The sequence below is a fragment of the Acomys minous genome, assembly GCF_964271855.1.
Source record: "Acomys minous genome assembly, chromosome: 12".
NCBI classification, from domain to species: domain Eukaryota; kingdom Metazoa; phylum Chordata; class Mammalia; order Rodentia; family Muridae; genus Acomys; species Acomys minous.
The window spans coordinates 104523052-104542345 of NC_140493.1; the positions used below are offsets into that span (position 1 = coordinate 104523052).

At 44.3% G+C, this 19294-nt stretch overlaps 1 long non-coding RNA gene across 1 annotated transcript in view; it reads right to left on the reverse strand.

Moving 5' to 3' along the window:
• The window catches only part of LOC311578283, a 150583-nt gene that overhangs the window by 112886 nt on the left and 18403 nt on the right, over positions 1-19294 (reverse strand). The window contains exon 4 of the long non-coding RNA XR_014772811.1: positions 17219-17413. This is a non-coding gene — a long non-coding RNA (uncharacterized lncRNA). The remainder of the gene's footprint in view (positions 1-17218; positions 17414-19294) is intronic.

Consider the following 19294-nt stretch of genomic DNA (forward strand, 5'->3'; position numbering starts at 1 on the left):
ATGAACTCTGGTGCCCCATATTTGTTAGACACTCTTATATAGGGTTCTAGAAGTTTCTCTGTTATGGTTTCCTGTCTATGAGTAGGCTAGTCAACATGTGGCACTCCATCTCTTTGACCTTCTCTTTCCAGCCTTCTCCAGACCAGACTTAGCTTTCATTAAGCGAGCACATTGTGAATAAATAGCAAGAAATATCTATAAATGTTGGTGAGGAGGAAATAAACCTCTAGCAATATGCAAATTAGCCTATGAGCTTTATGAATTACTTTGCAGCGCCAGAGAGATGGCTCCATGGGGGAAATGCTTGCTGTTCAAGCATGAAGACGTGAGTTCATGTCCCTACGCCCACATAACAAACTAGGCGTGTCAGTGCACACCTGCAACTAGGTCACTGCCTGTCAGTGCACACCTGCAACCGGGCCACTGCAGAGGCAGAAATGGAGGATCCTGGGAATACACTGGCCAACCAGAGTTCTGGGCTCAGTGAGAGCCTCAAAAAGCTAGGTGGAAAATCAGCTAAAGAAGACTCCATGCAAGGGCTGGAGAGATGGCTCAGTGGTTAAGAGCACTGCCTGCTCTTCCAAAGGACCCAGGTTCAATTCCCAGCACCCACATGGCAGCTCACAACTGTCTGTAATCCCAAGATCTGATACTCTTACACCAATGCACAAAAATTAAAATTAAATTAAATATTTTTTAAAAAGAAGAAGACTCCATGTTAAAATCAAGGCTCCACAATAACACACACACACACACACACACACACACACACACACACACACACACACACACACCCCTCACATATCCACATGTATCTTCCCTCCATACACACACAAGATGAATAAATAAATGCATACTTTTAGAGCAAACTAAAGTGTTTTAGCAAGTTAACACACAACAAATATCAGACTCTGTGGTTTTGAGTTTTTGAGGGGAAGAATGTTTTCTTTTCTTCTCTTTTTCAAAGAGAGACTATGAAGCTGTGTGGGCACAGAAGTATGGAAGGGTCTGGGAGATGTGGGGGGAGGGGGAGGAATATGACCAAAATATATCGTATGAAATTCTCAAATCATAAATGAAAACATTAAGTGGAATAAAACGGTTGCTGCTATAGGAGCAGTCCAGCTGCTCAGCTGAAAAGCCCAGCTCTGATCCTGAGTTGTCAACACAAACAGCAACACGAGGAAGTTGTCTGGCCAATATTCCATCTTAGCCTGGCACTGTAACTGTTGGCTTATCTGATCAGTATCTACATCATGGTTTGTTTTGTTTTGATTTTCTTAAAATAAGCCACAGTTTCCTTAGCAATGACATGGATGGCTCTGCCAATGAAACGCCATAGCTGGTAGTGAACATTTCATAAGTGGCAGAAATATTAGCATCCATTAATGGGGACCTTGACTTATTTAAAAAAAAAAAAAAGGAAGCAATTTAAAACATGCACAAAGCCACATTGGAGATGGGACGGATCCTTCCTGAGTGTGGAAGGCTGTGTAGGCCCCTAGGCCTGCACTCTATGAAGCTGGCCATTCATATGCAAACAAAAAAATCAAAACACGGATGCTGAGGAGATGGTTCTGTGATTAAAGCACTGGCCACAAAAGTTGAAGAACAGAGCCCAGTTTCCCAGAGGCCATGTACATGCTGGTGAGTTTGGTAGCTACCTGTAATCCCATGCTTAGATCAAGGAGATTGGATCCACAGAGCAAGCAGGGCCAGTCATTAAGCTACATTGACTATCAATTTGATTAACAGATTCTGCCCCCAACAAATCAGAGCTATTGAGGACAACTCTTGACATTAGGCTCACAGCTCACATGCACACTTACCCTCAAATGTGCCCACATGCATACAAACATGCACACACACACACACGCGCGCGCGCGCGCGCGCGCGCGCGCGCGCACTCTAGAAAGATGTTTGACTTCATATCCAGCACTTTGCAGACCCATTAGAGAAAGAAGCCTCTGAAATCATTTTGCTCTGGGGGAGAGAGAGCAGATTTTAGTACAGCGGGCAAAAAGCCAAACGTCCATGGCAACTTAGCATTTTTCCACTTTCTTTACACGTTCAATTGAGACCGCCATAAAATTATAAATGAAAGGACACATTATGACCACTTTCTTTAAAGGGGAAAAAGGGAGGCGGGAGGGGAAGGGAGGGGTGGTCTTTGCCTGTGTGGTTCTTCTTTGCACAAGGCTTGCGAATTTGGTCTGCAACCTTTCAGCCCACCTCCCTTGACTAACTAGGGACCTGGAAGCATTGCTGTGTCCCTGTCTGGAGGGCATCTTTGCACCTTCATCTCCCAGGCTCCATCTTTCCTTCTTTCCTCCCTGCCACAAGAGTTCACTTCTGTTTACACTAGAGAGACTACAATACCTGTTTCTTAATGACTCAAAGAAATTTAGAAGCACGCACACACATATATGCATACATATGGGCATATGTATGTGTGTGTGTGTGTCTTAAGATTTTCAAGACACTAGTTGCCTCTTAGTGAATCACACTTTGACGGCTTAACTGTAAACAGTTCAGAACCCTATGTATTAAATTTCCTTTAACATGAACATCAGGTTTTAAAAATTAATGGAAAAAGTACTCTAGGCTTTTTTTTTTTAACCCATAGCATATACATAAGGATATGTATTGAAGAGAGAGCAAAATTCCCAGCCTGTGACCAGTTTGGCTGGGGTATGTCACATGTCTGTCACTGTGATTGGGTCTCTGCAGCAGCCAAAGCCAGACTGGAGCTGTGGGAGTGTCAAGACCTCCTTACTTTAGCTGTCTTTTCTTTCTAAGATGAAATTACATGAACAACCACAGAGGAGCATACTCCACTCGGGAAGATACTTGGGTTTGAGGGGCCTTTGCAAACAGAATAAGGCACAATTTGTCCCCTGAAACTAAACTCAATGAGGAATTCCATGACTTCTGATGATAAATGACACAAGGGTGGAAACTTGAGAACCAGGAGAGTAGATCTGTTTTTGTCTTGAGTGCTAATTCTGAATAAAATACCTATAGGAACAAAAGCACTGACCATGACTACACTAACTGGCCCAGTCCAACCTCCTGTTTTCTAATTTCAAGCTACTGTTCGGTCTTGAGTTTGTGAACAGAGTGAACTAGGTGAGAAAATATGTCAGTCATATTTCCATCTCTGCAATAAAATATCTAATAGAAATCAATTAAAGAAAAAAAATATATTTGCTTTGATTGACAATTACAGAGGTTTGGGTCCATAGACTTGATTTGTTGTTATTGTTATTGTTGTTGTTGGTGGTGGTGGTGGTGATGGTGGTGGTAGTGGTCATGGTGGTGGTGGTCATGGTGGTGGTGGTGATGGTCGTGGTGGTGGTAGTGGTGGTCATGGTGGTGGTCATGGCGGTTGTGGTTTGGAGACACAGCCTACTATATACATAGCCCAGGCTGGCCTTGAACTCTTGATTCCCCTACCTTTATCCTGCAAGTGCTGAGATCACAGACACTCACCACCACACCCGGTTTATAGTTGACACCATTGCTTGGGGACCTGTGACAAAGCCAAGCATCGCCATGGGAAGCGAGTGGTGGAACAAAACTGCTGGCCTCACAAAAGCCAGGAAGCAAAGAAACCCAGGAAGGGGGCCAGAATCCAAACAGCTCCTTCAATGGCATGCCCCAGTGACCTAACTTGCTCCCACTAAACCTCACCTCTTAAGAATCACATTACCTTCCAGTCGTAATACAGGCTGGCAACTGAGCCTTCAGCCTGTGGAGCTTTGGGTACTCACGTTCCCCAGCAACAACACAGTGGAGAGACTGAGCAAGTGAATGTTGGGACAGAGTCACAGACTTATGGGTGTGAACATCCTGAACGTCTTCGCGAATGTGTCACATGGCCAAGGCTGCAGACGTCACCATTGTATTCCGGTCTGTTCATCTTTAACCCAGTTCTCACTCTGCTATATCATATGAAAGATGCCTGTGACCTGTAGAGAGTGAGCACTGCAGAAGCTGGTATGTTAGCATCTTTTCCATTGCTGTGATGAAATACTTGGACAAGAAAGCACTTAGGGCAGTGGTCCTCAACCTTCCTAATGCTGAGACCCTTTAATACAGTTCCTCCTGTTGTGGTGATTCCCCAACCATAAAATTATTTTTGTTGCTACCTCATAACTGTGATTTTGCTACTGTTCTGAATCCTAATGTAAATACCCGTGTTTTCTGATGATCTTAGGCGACACCTGTGAAAGGGTTGCCCTTCCTTGCCCACGCTTTCTCAAAGACACCTTCTGAGAAGCTTGGCAGCACCTACAGAAGAGGAGGCAGACAAACTTGAGGCCAAAGTGCTTTGTAAGGATAGTGTTTCCTCTAATTCCACTTCTAGCCTGTCATGGATACATGGTTGAATGACTCAATGAGACAGTCAATGAGTTAATATCCACCAAAGGTTGTTTTGAAGAAAATTCGCAAAGGTGAATGAAAAATTAAAGACTGGGACTGGATTTTTGCAGGTTTCCTCCACCTGCAATAGTTGCTCACATAAAAGCCTCTAGGATTTGGTGAACAAGAGGAGAAGTGCTTGAGCATCAAGACACCAAAAGCTGCCTTTGCTCTGGTGTGCTTTGGTTTTAGCCTTTCTGGAGGCTCTCAGCCCTTCAGAGCTCTTGGGCCTTTCCAGAGGAATTGCTTAGCTGGAGCTGGTAGACCAGAGCAACTGAGAAACACAGGAAGGTTCTGTGGTGTCTGGGGACCAACTTAGGTCCTCCCAGAGAGCCCTGAAAATTGAAGCAAATGCTGTAAGCCAAGGCAGGAAGCTGGCCAGACATTAGAAATGCTCAGTTCCAAGCCAGTGTTTACAGACATTTATAAGGTGAACTGCAGTCGCATGAAGAAATAGAGGGGCCAGCAAGATGGCTTGGTGGGTAAAGAAACCTCCTGCGGAAATCTGGCAGCCTGAGTTGGATCCGCACAATCCATGTAAAGATGGACAAAGAGAACTTGCTGAAGATATACTCTGACTTGCAGACATCACCCTGGATCACAAACATACACACACACACACACACACACACACACACACACACACACACACTTGCACAGACACACACATTCACATACATACACACACGTGCTCATGAACACATACACATACACAGGCACATGCACACACATGCATACATGTGCATGCATACACATACACATAACACACACACATATGCTATAATAAGAAATACATATTTGTGAGGTGAGTAGATTCCTTTTCCCCCTAAACAATGAAGAAGGAACACCTTTTTCCTCTTCCTGCACCTGCAAATGGAGGATAAAGCTATTTGACTTTTCTAAGTCTGCAATAGGTAGAAATGTGAACCAAAGCATACAGCCACCATGGGTACCAGTGGCCTTAATTCTGTACGAATTTGAGAGCCATCCTTTATAGCCAGGAATTGGGATGCTCTCTCCTTGCATGTCCCCCTACACACACACACTTCCATCCCCAGTGCTAGCAAAGACCCAACTCTTCATAGCCATGTTCTGGGAGGGCAAATGGCAAGCAAACCAAAGGCATTGCACTTCCAGATACTCAAAACAATGGTATGGAGAATGCTGGTCTCTCCTGCTAGCTCAGCTTTCCCTGTTCAGACCAAAGGAGGCATAGCCTAGCTTTTGAAAGAACTTAACTTTTTTAAGGAATATTGAAATAATTCATTAAAACTATAATAAGGCTTATCTTTTTCATATAAAGATATATATATTTAAATGAACATACATGTATGTGTGTCTGTATGAGTGTATGTCTCTTGTGTGTGGGTACCCATGGAGACCAAAAGACAACGTCAGATTCTCTGTAGTGACAGAGGGTTGTGAGTCGCCAGACAGGGGTGCTGGGACCCAAACTCAGGTCCTCTGAAAGAACGACCAGTGCTCTTAACCACTGATCCATCTCTCCAGTTCCTTAAAAGGGTAAATTCCAACACATTAACATGCAAGAACTCTTTACAGCTCAGGAGGTAGATGATCAGATCATGACATAATGTTCATATCTATAATCATGCAGAGACCAGCAGTGCTGAGAGCCAAGGGCTTTCTGGCTTTGGTAGTCTGTATTTCCTCAGAAGGAAATACAAGGAAAGGGCTGTGGGTGGGGAGGCTTAGCTGGTGTTTGACTGACATCTGTGGGGAGTTAAGCCCCTCCCCCACCCGATGTTTTTCCTGTGTCCTTTGATATGGGACCTGCACCTCAGTCAGCTATGTTAAAGAAAAACAGCCCAGGCAGAACTGGAGTTGAGGGTAACGGGAGAGGCTGGCGGGGGTTCTTTCTTCTTGCTGTTTGATACATCCTTCTTTCAACTATACCTTGCAAACAGCGGCTAGGGGAAGGAGGGAAGCGGGCAGGAGGGAGAGCTGGAGACTTCCGGAAATAACCTTTTCCTCCCTCCCTTTTGCAAGGCTGCCCCCGAGTCACCTAGTCACAGGGAGAAGTCCACCTGCCCCCGCGGATGGAATTGGTTACCCTCCAGGAGCCCTCCTGGGCATCAGCCCAGCGTTCACTTCCTCCTCTTCCTGTTACAACCTCTGCACCTCCAGCCTCCTGTGGCTTCACAGCTAAGTGCCCTGACTCTGTAATGATGAGCAACAGCCCTCCCTCTGTAGAGCCTTACTCCCCAGCTCCACAGACAGCGGCGGCCTACCGCGCATCATCTGTAAACCTAAAAGCACAGAGTGGCTCCAAAGCAGCCAAGGCAGAGGCCTCTCTCTGATAACAGATAAAATCCAGGCGTGTTAGCAGGAAGGGCATCTCATCTCAAAACTGTTTGGGATTGATTGGTTTTCAAGGCGCGCACCCTTTGCCGTTCTCTGGGACCAAACTGTAACACAAACTTAAACCTGGGACTTTGGCTGTCTTTATACAGCGAAGGAAGAAACCCATTCCTCCCATCAATCTATTGAGACAGCCACACCCACTTATTTGGGTGGGTGCATGCATAAACTACTACGGCGTGGTTCTTCATGCAGAGGCCAGAGGTCAGCATTGAATGTCTACCTCAGTCTTCTAAACCTTACTTTTAAGAAAACACTAGATTTCAGTGTAATTTCAGACTTTGAGACACTGAGAAATGTAGCAGGAAGAATTCTTATACACTCTTTTTATTATTATTAAATTCAGTCTGACAATTTCATACATGAGGCGGGGTCACTTACTGAATCAGGAGCTAAGATTCAGCCAGCCTGGGTGGCCAGTTCTACCTCCACCTCCAGGGCTGGGCTTCTAAGTGACCTACACTGCTACTCTCAAATTTTGTTTTGTTTTTTTTTACTTAGGTTTTTTCTTTTTTTAAAACCATGGTTGCTGGAGATCAAACTCCTCCAGTCCTCCCGCTTGCATGACAAGCACTTTACCGACTGTGCCATCTCTCCAGCCCCAACTCAACTCTCCTTGGTAGCTTCACAGCCCTCCGGTCCATCTTAACAGGCAGCGGACCAGCCTCTTCAGAAAGAGCTCTCCGGGCTGGTCCCTCTCACTTCTCACAAGGCGTGAACACTGCTACTCTGCACCCTAAGGCTGGGCCACACACCCCCCCCCAAGAAAAGCAGTGCTCTATTAAAAGATTCGCTTACTTGTTTGTTTATCTTTCTGATTCTAGTAGTGGGCCCACTTTGGTACCAGCCGGGGTCATATGCTCATGTGCTTATGATTTTTCCTAGATTGACCCCCCCTCAATGTCAATCAACTTCATGTTATTTCAAGGCCACAGATCGTACTCCTAATTCCAGCCAGTTGTCTCCCCAATTTGCATCGTAAGAGGCTCCAGGGCAAGAAAGTATAGATGGCCCAAAACAGCCATGGCTTCTGTCTGAGACAAACAACTAAAATGGCATGTCCTGCAGAGAGCAGAATGCCATCCGGGACAGACATAATTGCAGGCACTAAATTAGCTCAGTCTCTCAGCCAGGGGCTAATCTAAGCCAGACCTTGCATAATGCCTGGCCACGGTGCATCACAGCTTTAATTAAAAAGAACAGAGAAAACGCACCCTGATTCCTAAAGCTCTCTTTTTAACATAGCAAGTCCTTAGTGATTATATCAGTTACTAAGACATGCAGAATGAGGAGGTATAGACGATGTGGGTAAATCGCCTTTGAAAGGCTAAAAGGATTTTTTTTTTCAGTATCCGTAGTGCTATGCCTGGGATGTGCTCCATTTCCCTTGATACCAACCACATCCATGTCACCTCTGCTAAGACGTGTTAGTGACAACCATGGCCACTGTGTCTTATTTCGCAATTAAACCCTTTTGAGTTGTGGTTGTCTATGTGTGGGTTTGTGTGTGCTTGTGTGTGGGCATGGATGTACCTATGTACATGGAGGTTAGGGGACAGCCCTGGGTTCTGTCCCTTGGGTACCATCCCATTGTTTTTGAAGCCATGTCTCTCACTGCCCTGGAGCTTGCCAAGTAGGCTAGATAAGGGTAGACCAGCAAGTCACAGGGGTCAGCCTGTGTTCACCTGTCTGTGCAGCAGTTACAAGCTCATACCATCATACTTGGCTTTTTTTTTTTAATAAGGTGTGAATCAAACACAAGAAGTTAAAAAAAAGGAAAAAAAAACATTTTCTCCTTGGTAGTAAGGTTTTAAATGGGCTTTCCTCTAAGTACAGAAAGGATGGATTAATTTCATGTTCAAATACTATGTGTACGTTTAGGATGTTAAATCAAATATACAACTATACCAAGGTTGATGCGTTGACCTATTAAATCAATTTTTCCATCAAAGTCCCATTCTCTTCCCACTCCTAACTAAAATAACATTAACCCAAAACCGTCTCAGACCCTAGAAAAATCTGGGGAAGCAGATTCAGCCCAGCACAAGACCCAACTGCTTCTTTCTCAGTTAGCCTGTTAATGGGGCAACCTGGTTGGCATGGCAAACAAGACAGAGCATTCTGGAAATGAGAGTGAATGCTCTCCTAGGACTTACAAAGCAATTTGCCTTTGAATTCGCCATTTGAGTTTTTAAATCAAAGATGATATCCCAGGCTGCTCTGCTTAGCCTTAATTATCAACTGCGAGTCTCAGTGAGGGACTTTCTTAACAAGGCTAGCCTGTGGGGGTGTCAGTGAGGGATTGCCTTATGCCACTGATAAAGAATAGTCTGTCTGATAGTGAGTGCCACTCTTCCTGATATGGGGCTCCAGGCTGTATAAGAGTAGAAAAACCTGCTGGGTCCAGGCATGCGGTAACTCATTCTCTCTGCTCTTGACTGGATGCGACCAACGGCTTCAAGTTCCTGCTTTGACCTCGCCACAGTGATGGGCTGCGACCTGTAATTATAAGCTAAGTAAATCATTTGTTCCCTAAATTGCTTTTTATCAGGGTGTTTTTATCATAGCTACTGGGCAGGATATGAGCATACAGACCCCCCTGGGCTGTCTATGACTGAACAGAAGGCTGCTATTTGTTTTGTTTTGCTTTGTTTTCTTTGGATCTGTGGACAATTGTCCTGATGACACTGGCTAGGATACCACAGCCCTCTGCAGCTACAGTGCAAGGAATTGTCAAAAACAGGACTGAATGTTGGACTTAGAATCCCCGACTTCTTAACCTCACAATGAGTAGGCTATCTACAAGACCAAGGACAACTCTCTATCAAATGCATTATAATCACTATGAAATACTTTTTCTGCTTGTATAACTAGTGAAATAAAGATATCTTATATGTAAATAAGATTCAGACCAAGTGTTTTTAACAATGAGTGGAACAAAATCAGCCTTTATACAGGATGTGCTGGCAGAGCCCTTCCTAACGTTGGGAGAACTCATCCCTGTCTCTGGTTGGGAGATAACACTATTGTTCTTAACTCAACCCCCAACACCACCCCAAAATTGATCCAGTGAGCAATGCTCTGCCCCTCTTATGAGGCAACCTAAAGAGGCTGACAATGACAATTTCCTAGAAACCCAGACAGGAAGAAAAAAGTAATTAGACTGCAAAGGCTCTGGATAAAGAAGTTTGGCCATTGGATTTTATCTGTGATACAAATGGTTTGAAAACTCTAGATCCTGCTTCATTTGAAAGGACTGTGGATGTGGGTCTTGAAATGAATAACTGCTTTTCTGATAACTTTCAACTTAAGAAAGATTAATAGGACAGGGGAGTTATGGGCCAGACTGAGAGAATTAGCAATGCGATTCCTTAAAGAATTTTGTCACTTTTTTTTTTTTTTTTTTTTTTGTCTGTGTGGAGGAAATCAAGGAGCAGCTTATAGGAGTCGGTTCTCTCCTTATAGTATGTGGGTTCCCAGGAATGAAACTGAGGTCATGGTGCTTGGTAGTAAGTACCTTTACCCACTGAGCTAGCTTGCCAACTATAGCAACACAGTTTTTTTGTTGTTGTTGTTTTGTTTTTCTTTTTCTTTTTTTTTTTTTACAGAATGAGCCACACAGAAGTCTTTCGAGTAGAATTATTTCCTCTACAATGTCCTTTTGACCTGGTTTATTGTTGCTCTACTTCCCATCCTGCTAGAGGAATCCCTCTTCCAAGGATAGCAAGGCGACCTGCCTCTCTTTGTTCTCTGCTGGGATGACATGCTAACTCCCCATCCTTCTGTCTTCTACCAATTGGTTTTCCTCCTTGGAGAGTGGCTAGAGCCATGCCGGTGATGATCAGACAAACCGGCACACTATGGAGTTCCAGCTTCACCTTTGGGCACTGTGACACAACCCTGTCATCTACAAAGCTCAGGCTTGCCATGCAGTCAAGCTAGGAAAACGAGAAAGCAAACCTATTTCTCATAATGCTCTCAGCAAGGCCATGCTTCTGTGTTGGGCTATCTTCCCGACTGTCCAGGGGGACATGCAGCCCACGGGCCACAGGTTGGGCACGCTGGGTCATTAGGCTTGCTGAGTTCAGTCTGCAGGCAAAAGGCTTCAGAACCGTCACACTCAAACTCAGTGTCCCAGTCACCAGCAAAGGAACTGCATAATTTGTTTATATGAACGGCTCCATCGGACCTTGAAATGTCCTGCCCCCTATGTGTTTCTGGTTCAGGCTTAATGTTTCCATTCAGTATCTTTATTTTTAAAAAGAGGGTTGGGGTGGGGGAAAGCACTGATTCTTCCTTCTTTGACTACTGGAAGAAAGCTACAGAAAAAAAAAAAAACAACTCAGAGAGGACCCTTCTCCTTCCTCCTCCTCTCCGCATCCACAGGCAAAAATCTAATAAAGATGATTGAATTACATGTCTTTTCCTCCCATTGAAATCCGCTGCATACTACTCAAATATTAGAACTCAGGAAATAAGGCAGGACAAGGTCCCTCATGAAACCTTAGAAGGCAGTGGAGGGGTCTGAGCTAGAGGGCTGCCTGGCTGGGCGGCTCTAATTAAGAAATCACCCTGCTGAGAAGAGCGTAATCTAAATAAAATATAAAAAGGAATCCGGTGAAAACCATTACCTCCCTGCCCCATCTCCCCCCATATGCTTCACGCCCAGAGACCCCTTTCCTAGGGAGTACCAGCGACCTCCAAGCTGCCGTTCTGTGTGCCCTCTGCATAATTCAGCCTAAGGGCTCAGTCGGCCAAAAAGCAATTGGGTCTTAACATGGATGCTGGCTGCCTGGCCAGATGTTCTTAGAGCCAGAGGCAGAGCGAGTCCATGTTGTTTGAGTTTGAACTGGGGTACCAAGTACAGGATATGATCTTGATCAAAGATTGATTCATAGCCAGGTCAGGCCCTCTCACTTTAACATAGTGAAGTACCATCCTACCAGCTCTCCGTGGGTTGACAGAGAGCATGCCTCCCTATCAGCTGCTTGTATGCTTAATAGTATTTATTTTTTTGTAGTTCTTGCCCATCATCAAAGAAACTTCTCTTTGCACTGGCTGACATCTTGATGGAACAGTCACTTGAAAGCAAAGAGTCAACCTGCTGTTCTTGGCTCATTCTTGGACTCATCAGTGCTGTACCCTGTATAGAGTCAGCCCCAGATCTCAGATCCAAGGCAGCTTTGGATCATCTCTCCAAACTTCTAGAACACTTGTTGAAGTATTCACTCATAAGCCAAAGAAATACATTACCCCCTTTTTGCCATACTGTCACCATCATTGACATGTCAAGTGTCTTATTCTCTATTATACCTTTGTGGCTCTTTACAGATCACCATAACTGCCCACAGCGATGACCTCTAACCTACTGAAGAGAGTGGCTAGAGAGAAAGCTCAGCTGGTAGACTGCTTGCTGTACAAGCATGAAGGTCTGAGTTGGATCCCAAAAAGCCAGGCATGGAGGTGCACACTTGGAATCCCAACGGTGATGACGTGGGGACAGGCAGATCTAACTAGTCAGCAAGCCTTGCCTACTTGGTGAGTCCCAGGTCAATGAGAGATCCTGCCTCAAAATAAAAGTTGGACTTTGAAACACTACATTCTTTCTTTTCTCCTCCTGCTTTGAAAAACGCTTCTACAAAGCCTCTTTGCACTCCCAAAGCAGGGGTCTGATATTCTCGTATGCTATAATGATATTAATTTTCCAATAGACCAGAGGCAGATGAGCCAGTTCTAGAAGGGCCAAGTAGTAAATATTTCAGGCTTTGTGAGAGAGACATACAGTCTCTATGGCAACTGTTCACTGTAGCAATTTTGGCAGGAGTAGCCACAAACAATGGCTTGATGGATTTGAGCTGCTTGGAAAGAATGCCAGAGACTAGCTGGTAGATGGGACATAAACAGCAGAAGACAGGTACTTAGAGCTCTGGTGGCTGAGTGGTCCAGGAACAAGGAGGCAGAAGATGCAATTTCTGATAAGGACCTGCTTTCTCCCATGTGCTAACTTCTCTCTATGTCAATACATTGCAGAAGGGAAAAGTCAGTTTGGAGGGTTTCTTGTAAGTACTCTAACACCATTCACTAGGGCCCCACCCTTACTATCTAATAAGCTCTGGAAGTGCCCTTCCCCCCAGATACCAGCACACTGGGACTCAGATATCCACACACGAATGGTCACCGTTTATAAAATAATGGACCGGATGGAAACAGATGGATGTGGCTGCACTCCTGTATCACGTGATAAGAACTAAGGTTTAACTGTTCTTTTATATCGTGGGTCACAAAATGTTACTCTTCTCTTTCCCATTATCCAAACATTAATAAAATATGAAACCAAGCTCTTTATCCTTTAGATTATAAAAAAAAATAGATGGGTGATGGAGGGTTGAAGCCCCCTGCCTAACTCTGCATATAATGATACCCACCCCTAGTCTCCACTGAGGAGAAGGAAGTTATCTCTTATTTCTGATGCAGTTTTGATATCTAGCCCATCAAAAAAAGCAAGTCGCTGTTGAGGCTCCCTATTTAGCAGTAATAGATGCATAAATGAGTAAGTACAAAGATCATTAGTTGACTTTTAGACCTGAAATATTTCCTAAGACAAGAAACATGAACATGAGGTTGGGGGACATGGGGGAAGCCACACCCCCTCCCCCATCTGTCCTCACAATTATGGACATCATACCTGAAATGGTTAGCTACCAAGATTCCAAATCAAGTTTATATTTATTCAGAGTAAGTGTCAAACCCTTCCAGAATAAGCCATTCCCAGGATAGTCAGAAAATAATTCCTTTTAAAAATGAGATTTTTTTTCCAGTACTAAGGATTAAATCTATGGCCTCATGCGTGCTAGGCAAGCATTCTACCCTTAGCCTTACTCTACTTTTCTTTTTCAAAACTGTGAGACAGATTTGATAAGTTGACAGGGCTGGCCTTGAACATGCTATCCTTCTGCCTCAACTCATGAAGTAGCTAGGATTACAAACCTATGCCAGCGGGCCAGCAAAGATGAGTGCTCTTTGCCTTTCCCTGAGCTCAGAGAATCATAGCTGCCTTGCCTCTCTTCAATATTCCTTTAAGCCTCATGGTGGAGGCAGCTTTTGATTGGGCTCCCAGGATCTCCTGGTACCCAAACCCTAGAAGAACGTGCTTGGGGTGTGAGCTTGTTAGAATAGCTTTTTTCTAAACAAAGCAATACACACAGAGACGATCAAGCTGCTACTTTCAAAATTAGTGTATATAACCACAACTTTTAACATTTATTTTTGTAGCTATTGGGTGTGTGTGTGTGTGTGTGTGTGTGTGTGTGTGTGTGTGTGTGTGTGTGTGTGTGTCTGTGTACATGTGCACATGCCATGGCACATAAGTGCACTACAGTGACTATGTGTGCACTGCAGTGCCTATATGGAGGTCAGAGGACAATTAGTAAGAATTGATCCTCTCTTTCCATCATGAGGGATGGAAATCAAACCCAGAACCCTTAGGCTTGGCAGCAAGCGCCTTTACCTGCTGAGCCATTTTGCCATACCTTTCACTTTGTCACCAAGTTCTCTCAACTGCCCTCTCAGAATTCCTCTTCCATCAGGCAGTCTACAGTGTTGAGACCCACACAGCAGGAATCAAGGGTGGCTCCAGCCGGTGGATCAGCCAGAGACAGCAAGAGCCATAGACCAAAACTGTCACAGAACTGCACCCCGCCAACAGCCACATGGATGAGCTCAGACGTGGATCTTTCTTTCACTGAGTTTAGACGGGACTAGAGACCATAGGCTCTGGCTTCAGCCTTGTAAGAAACCTTGCCATGTGGGACCAGGGAAGCCACAGCCAGCTTCATGCCTTACAGAAATTATAAAATGATTATCGAGTTGAGCTTAAGCCTCTACGTTTCAGGGTAACTTGTTGCTCATTAGCAGAAAATGGTCACATCTACCTGTAAGGATAATCAGAGATCCAGTCACCCGCTTTCCAACAAATGTCAAGTTCAACTTGGGCAGAGGCAGCATCTTGATTTCCCTCACAGTAACTAACAAATTGGACCCATATGCTTATAATGTTTATGACATTCACTGATTCAATTATTTTAAATAATGCTATTTTTTATTTTTATTTATAAGTTTCACTAATGTTTAAAAGACTCGCTGATTCAATTATTTTAAATAATAGTATTTTTTAAAAAATATCCACTAACAGTACGGCAAAGCAAGGAACTGTTGAGGACCAGAAGGGATATTTTTGTGTGTGTGAGGAAGGAAAAGTAATATTTGCTTTTGACGTTGGCTATGTTCTCTTTATGTTTCAAACACTTTTAGGAATCTTCTACTCACTCTCAAAAGACTGCGAAGTCCATTTCTCTTCATTGTGCTGATAAGGTACTTGTTCCCCTTCCCTTTAACCGTGAAGGTCTAATTATTTAGACAATTCTTGGGAATGCTCCTCCTGCTGCATTTTACATGGGCAATGGGAAGCATAAGAAATATGAGAGGGAAAAATGTGAGCAGAAAGGACTGTGCAAAAAATTGAAAATAATAGAGACTATCCAGGTAGAGATTAATAGAGCAGAGAGAGAAAAAATATAGTCAAACATCCCACTCTGGGCTCCATGAGAAAGAGTGTTTGCCACACAAGGCTGAGGACCTGAGTTCAAGTCCTACTTCCCAGATCCCCACTGTAGAAGAAGACCAATTCTCAATAGTTGTTCTTTGACTTCCATATGCACATGAACATAGACACATGCATACACACACACACACATACACACACACACACACACACACACACACACACACTAATTTGCAGAACTTTAAATCAAATATCCAGACCAGAAGCGAAGAAATGACTCAGAAGACAGACTCTGATTTTGCTGTCTAGTCATAAACATTTTGACAAGGAATTTAGCATTTATCAGAACAGAGAAAAAGAAAAACAGAAGCTGTCTTCCAAAGGACCCAACACTCTTGGAATTCTATGACCTAATTCTGTCTAAGGTTGCAGTATAGGGACTGTCTGCGTCTGATTCTCATGGCATCAGAGTCCCTGTTTTCTCAACAGTGTGTGGCACACCATTATCAGACACTAGGAAGAACACAGGATGTGGGAAAAACAGCCTAGTGACCATGCGTAGAAAAAATAGTTTTCAATGAGCATCAAGTCCCGCTCTATCTCACTGGCTGCTTATCTCAGTGGTTAAGTCAACTTTTCAAGACTTTTGTAGACAGTCCATATCTGTGGCCCATGTTCCAGCCATCAGCTGTTAGCCAGCCTGGTTCCACAATGCAATGGGGGTTGGGTAGATCAGCTTGGGCTGGATAACGTGGGGTTTTTTTTTTTCCTGGCATTTAAGAGGACCATTTCCTAGGCAATGAACAAAACATCTCAAATGCTTGCAATGACCATAGGACAAAAACACCTCACATAAGACATTGAGTGTACACAACGCTGAAATTATAGATAATAATTCACTATAAAATGGAAACAACAATATATGACCTGACAGGTCTTTTGAAGGTTAAGTGCATATAAAAGTTTATGCCTGTTGTAAGGTCACTTGGCCTTTGACACCTTCTACATTTCTGACAGGATAATTCTTTATTGGACATTTGGGAGTGGCTCTGCTGTATGCACTAAAAGTTGTTTGTTTATTTGTTTCTGTTTGCTTTAGTTTTGGAAACTGGGTCTTGTGTATCCTAGGCCTACCTTCCTGCCCCTACCTCCCAAAAGCCAGGATTAGAGGCATGTGCCGCCGTGCCTAGTCCACACAGTGGAGAACAGAACTCAGCGCATGCTGGGCTCACATTGTAGCAGATCAGCTGCAGCCCACATCTCCAGAGTTCTTACAACATCCCTGGGTTGTTTTGTCCTTTTAAAATATTTGCTTTCTTTTAGGGGGTGGAGAGGGCACTGAGTCGTGTAAGTGCACCACTTGAGTACAATGTTTCAAAGGTCAGAAGAAGCCATTGGATGCCCTGACGCTGGTGTTTCAGGTGGTTGTGTGCTGCCATGTTGGTGCTGGGATTTGAACTTGGGTCCTCTGGAAGAGCAGCTCTTAACCACGGAGCCAGCTCTCCAGCCCCAGCATCCCTGGCTTATAGCCACTAGGCAGTACCAGTATTTCACCCACAGACCACTAATTACTACAATAAAAACAGTGTCATCAGACATTTCCATATGTGCCTCAGAGGCTGAAATCACCTCTAAGGTAGTTTATTACCAGATAGATAATAAAACAGCAGACAGTAGCTACCCCATGCATTTTAAATGCTGTCCTTGGTACTGTCACTCCTGGCAGTGACATCCACCTGCCGTGGTGTCAGCTCCTCTGTCCTGTTGAGGCCCTGAACTGGTTGTCATATTTCTGCCTCCTTTTATAAAATGGCACAAAGTCATGAGGGTGCTGGCAATCCAACAGAAACTTACCGTTGTCTCCCACAGGGTCCTTTCTTGGAACGACAAAAGGCCGCCATTGTGTTCAGCTGCAGCCAACTCTACACCTAGGCCTCAGTGTGTGGAACCCCACAGATTTCTTGCTTGGCACAAATGCCACAGCTTTTGGCGATTGCTGGTCTAATGGTGGCCCCCTTGCAACTGCTCCAAGGGCCCCACCACACTTACCTGCGGAAGGAAGGAAGGAAAGGGATATTCACGAAGGAGCCATTTGAAAGAGGAGTCACTCCCTTCGCTGTTTTTTGTGGTTTTGTGCTTATTCGGGTTTACGGGTCTGTTTTTCTTTTCCCTAAATTGCTCTTGCATATTCAAAGGGTGTTTGTTTTAGGTGTTTTGATACCATGCTGTTTTCAAGCTCTGAAATGTTTTTCATGGCATGCCTGGCTAAGTGTACAAGCTGAGAGGTGAATATCGGGGACTGAAAAGAACGCGGTATTCCTCAAAGTTTTCAAGTTAGCATTTGAAAAGCGGAACGAACATGAAATGAGATTTCTGGGGCTCAGGGTGAGCTAAAGCTGACAACAAAAACTGCCTTGATAGCTCTTATTTGAAGCTTTAAATTTAGAAATAGATGTTCTCCGTGCTAAGGTAAAGATGTAGAAAATAACTATGTGCTTACAGGTGTGGAGGAGTGCTGGGACATTGGCATGTGCGTGTATATGTCTACATGTAGAGGCCAAAGACCAGCATCAGGGTCCTTCCTCACCTTATATTGTGAGATAGGATCCCTCCCGGGACTTGGAGCTCACAGATTCAGGCATATAAACTGGCCAGCGAGCCCTCAGGATGCACACACTGCTGCTAATGCAAGAGTTGGGGATAGGACTGGGAAACCATGCTCGCACATCAACCGCCTTTACTGAATGCTCTATCTCCCCAGCTCCCTAAAATAACATATCATTTGTCTGGAAGTAAAAATGTGTAAACCAGCTTTCCACAGCAAGCCTTATTCATCCTGTGACTTTTTCCACACTCCTCTGTAAAAGACATCCAACGTGTCTACAAATGTATAGTCTGAAGGATCTTAGAATTCAAGAGAAGTGAATTCCTTTTCTGGCTTTCCCCCTAACAGACTGGATGGACTTGAACATAATACTTTATTTGGGGAAGCCCCCAAAACCTGAGATCACCACAATGAGACCTAAAGACCATGTAGGTTGGCCGTAGGCACACAGTGACAGGCACCCAGGCTACGCTACACAACCAGCAACTGATGTGATTGTTGGGGCGGGGGTTGGGGGGTATTTTTTTGATGTAACAGTTACAGGAATGTACATTTCACACATTGGAAATGAAACAGGAGTATGTTTATCTGCTTCCAGCTTCTGCTCTCTAGCAACTTCTCTACAGGCTTCCTGTTCCTGCATAGTATGCATAACGTATCCCTGAAAAAAGCAGCATCCGGTACCCTGTGGTGTGTCTCTTCCAGATAACTACCCCCATGAGGGCTGCCCATCACTTTCCCATGACTCTCAACTACATTGATCCTGAGCTATATCAAAATCCGGAATGTTGCCTTCTCATGTCAAAATTGACCTGGCTGTGTTCAGGTAGCTTCCTGCACCTTTGTTGGAGGATCTGATTTAGTGCTGTAGGTAGAGGGCACTTAATGCTTTTAACAAGGCCTTGGACATTTTCTATGACCATAAGATTTGGGGAGTATCAAATCCCATCATGATTCTACTGCTTCCAATGCCTGGAAGAGATCCGCAAACATCTGAAAGGAAGACAAGAAGGGGTAAGATTTAAAAAGTGTTGATTGAGGTGGTCTAGTATCAAGTCTGTATCTATCAGAACACTGGTGCACACCCTCCTATGTGCATGATCTCCACTTTGAAGAATTCATACATGAATCTACTAGCAGGGCCAACCGGACTGCTCAGTTCATAAGGGAGCTTCTTGCCAAGCCTGAAGACATGAGGTCAATGCCCAGGACTCACAAAGTGGAAGGAAAGACCTGGCTTCTGAAGGTTGTCCACTGTAGCTTTCATCCATCCATTCCCCGACACTCATCACACACAATGAATAAATGTATAGGTAAATGTATAG